Here is a 4,189-nt window from a genome sequence, read left to right on the forward strand (position 1 = left end):
AAATAAATGTTACCGCCAACTACACATAGAAGTTATCTAATATTAAGAAAATAAAACCCCACAAGATAGAACAAGGGATACAAAGGTACACTGCAGGTCCATCATTTACGCCATTCCCGAACCCTGACCAGTTCAGTTTGTACCAGACACCCAGCAGACTTTCAGTTGACAAATGTAATGAATAGGATGGAAATAACTAAATAAGGCTTCCGAATTTCTTCCATATCAATGCTGCGCAAGTTTGTTCAGTTTATATAGGAGTATATACAATCAAATAAAAACGTCTTCATAAAATCTGATTATATTTGACAGATTGCATGTATGAGAGGGATACACTGAGCTGGACCTGTTTATTACAATACATACATTGGCTTCATCAAACTTCATTTGCCAAAATGCCTGGTATTGAACGTAATCGCAAGAAAACATTACACACATATATATTGGACAATAAAGGTTAAAATAACTAGATGAAAACTCATATAGATCCACTTACGGTTAGCAGTTATCCCGTTTAAGTCCGCTAAGTGTCTCCAAGTTCTACACCGAATCACAGCAGCGGTCGTACACCGCGACCTCAAGTAACCTATACGGGACCAAGAGGTGCGCACGCACCATGTAGGAGATAAACATGTCTGCAGACTCGGACAATGCGCATGCCTAAATAATGGTAATCTGCTTCGATAAGCCCTCTATATAAGCCAAACATTAACCAAACGTACATGTACGTAGTGAGCATATAATCTGCAAGCATCATATTTCGCGTTTGAACGGATCTATAAAAGCTATGATTTGTGACAGGGTTGCCTCCCGCCATAAACGGAGATTGTTAAAGAGGAGACGCTAGCAGCACGTGATGTCTGATATGCGTTTAATTTTCCGAGTTCTGATTCATTGGTGATTTTAATTTCGATTCGTCACACTGGTATTAACTTTAACTAGTTTGGGAAACCTGAGTCTGACATCTAAGATGTTCGCTTGGTTGCTCAAATGTTTTCCATACTGTAACTATATGCGCGTTAATCTGATATTTCTAACACCTTGAATTAACTTCCAAAATGCTCGATGTACACACAATTTATCGTAGATTTTGGATTTGAATCCAAGACATTAGAAATACAAGATACAACCGCCTGTGCTGTAACATACAACGGACCACACCGGTATGGGCTTGCTTTTTAGTTTGACGTTACAGACAGCAGAAACAGGAAAACATAACTTGTGGCAACATATCTATTTTTCTCTTAAATAATTCTTAAGTTCTGCCGTTAATGGCACCTTGCAATCATGCAGTAGGCTATATGAGGCCTACACAACTGTGCGTGTTAGGAACAGATGGGGCTGTTAAATATATCAATCTATGTCTCACCAGCCCCGAACACATTACTTACCATCGGTATTCTCGCACACGAGGGGCTTTAAGAATAAGAATGACGTTTTGTACGATATTTTTGGGTGCTGATAAAATAGCCTGCGATAAACCCGCGTTTGAACCCTATAAAAGTATCCCTCCTTATCTATCACACGATACACTTAGAAATTGTTCAATTCATCTTTATCACAACTTCAACGATAATGGTCCTTAGCTTTTCGTATCATTTATATCCCTCTACGTAAGCCTAACCTAACGTGCCCCGCATTAACCTGTCCAACATCCGGGCATTTCCTATTGAAGCTGATGATTGCGCCTATAAAGTTATTATCGAGTGCCGGTATAAGTATGTACACGTTTAAAAGATAAATATTTACCGGTAAGTTATACGTCTGGAGCCAGACATTAAATCGGGCCTGCTACATTGGATCTTTAATCGCTTGGATTGATAACAGTCTTTAAAAATCGTAATAAAAAAATAAAAGTTGCGAAAAAATGATTAAAATATTTATATTGGTTTCCATTTTGATAAAGCGATAATTGATCAAGTTGACAGGACCAGGTACAGGTATCTCGTAACAGGTGTGTGTACACCTGTATCTTACCTGTGTGGGGTGTTTCAGACGATGTTCAGTCAATATAGTGATGACCAACGTTTAATTATTGATGTTTCGGTTCCTTCCGCCTTATATATCATAATACATTCAAAAATGATGTATCGCTAGCCCTTTAATTCTGTACAAATTGCTTCAAGTGGTAATGAATTTAAAAACTGAAATTTGATTCCATTCTTCAATCGATATTCAAAGGTGTGTGTAAATGTAAAACATTTTTCATCTCCGCAACACTAAGCCTAGGTTTACAGCCTGGAATGGCTCAATATCAAAGCATGTGGGAGTGAATTAGCCATGTTTTAAGCATGAAGCATACAAGAAAAATATTATAAAACATCATTAAAATCTCTGGTGAAATTTCTATATGAAAACGTAATTATTCGTCTGATCAAGAAAACATTTATCTAGTCTGCTTGCAACATGCTTACATGTCAAATACTGTTTATACAAAAATGCACATACAGTTGCAATAGGTTTGTGTTGTATTTATTTACAGTTGGATTCATATCAGTTGATCTAGTTTGGAGGCAAAATGCAATAATATTGAATAAATTGCAATATATATAAGGTGTAGGATTTCAAATATATGAAAACAGAGATGATTTAATTTAATTTCAAACTTACTTCCTATTATATTTGTTTTCGATAATGATTTGAGAAATGTTATTTGTTAAGATGTTGTTAATATGTCACCACGGTTTCCGTCGCTACAGCTTCACAAACATCAACATTTAACACAGTGTGTCCTTGTATATGTCATTGGAGGAAAGTGTGCTCCCGAAGGCAAGTTTTTGTTGTCGTCGCAATCACAGACGATGGATCCACTTAAAGGGCCGTTTTATAGTGTCATCTCAAAGAAATGTCGTAACCTGGGCACGTTAGGTCATATTATACTGACAACGAACTAATCAGGGGTGTCTTTGGAAACCCTGCCAAACAGAAATGTTGATGTTTTGTAAGGAAGGCGAGAAAAGAAAAGACAGATGTTTAATTGTTTCAATCGACAGACAAGTCTCAGTTTGTACAATGTATCAGAACAGAAACTACAGAAAGAAAACCCCTCATTCCACCGGGCCCCACATTAGTCACCTCAAAAAAAACTACACATTAGTCGCCTCAGCAATAACTACACATTAGTCACCTCAAAAATAACAACACATCAGTCGCCTCAACAATAACTACACATCAGTCACCTCAACAATAACTACACATTAGTCACCTCAACAATAACTTCACATTAATCGCCTCAACAATAACTACACATTAGTCGCCTTATAAATGATATGCACATTGGTGGCCCCGACAATAACTACACATTAGTCACCTCAACAATAACTACACATTAGTCGCCTTATAAATGGTATGCACATTGGTGGCCTCGACATTAACTACACATTAGTCACCTCAACAATAACTACACATTAGTCGCCTTAAAAAATAACTACACATTAGTCGCCTTATAAATGATATGCACATTGGTGGCCTCAAGAATAATTAAACACTAGTCACCTCAACAATAACTACACATTAGTCACCTCAACAATAACTACACATCAGTCACCTCAACAATAACTACACATTAGTCGCCTCAACAATAACTACACATTAGTCGCCTTATAAATAATATGCACGTTGGTGGCCTCGACAGTAACATTCAATTGAATACAGCAAGGCTATACCTGCCAGAGCACGCGGAGGTAAATGTGGGGCGGAGGGTCTTTATAATAATTTATCTTGATGAATATATTTAGCGTCATACGAAACACATTTACGTTGCAGTATCGGTGTACTGCTAAAGATGATAGGTAGGGTCCTATAATCTGTCTAAATCATGACACCTCTTCAATTCTACCAAACAAGATTCAAGAACGCATACCTCAAGACGTTTTGTGCTCTATATAATAATAACATGATCGGGAATATGTTGATTTATCAAAAAACAAATTTTAAGGTCTATTGACAAAATTAATATTTGCTATTTTTAAATACTCACAAATATTATCACAATGTAATGTGTTAATTTCCGGTCAGGGTTTTAATGTTGACAACCAATAAAACCCTACTCCACGTACCGTACACATATTGTGTATTGTACGTGCACTGAACAGGTAATATTAAAATACAATATCAGCGCTTACCAGGATTCAAGATTAATGTCAACATGTAATGCATGACCGTGCATTTGGAAGTTTGTCATTGCCTG

General features: G+C 36.9%; 1 protein-coding gene across 1 annotated transcript in view; it reads right to left on the bottom strand.

Moving 5' to 3' along the window:
• The window catches only part of LOC110450506 (probable E3 ubiquitin-protein ligase MID2), a 31,179-nt gene that overhangs the window by 16,577 nt on the left and 10,413 nt on the right, over nt 1–4,189 (bottom strand). The gene's annotated exons all lie outside the window — the stretch shown is intronic.

The sequence above is a fragment of the Mizuhopecten yessoensis genome, unplaced genomic scaffold (assembly GCF_002113885.1).
Source record: "Mizuhopecten yessoensis strain PY_sf001 unplaced genomic scaffold, ASM211388v2 scaffold523, whole genome shotgun sequence".
Lineage (NCBI taxonomy): Eukaryota > Metazoa > Mollusca > Bivalvia > Pectinida > Pectinidae > Mizuhopecten > Mizuhopecten yessoensis.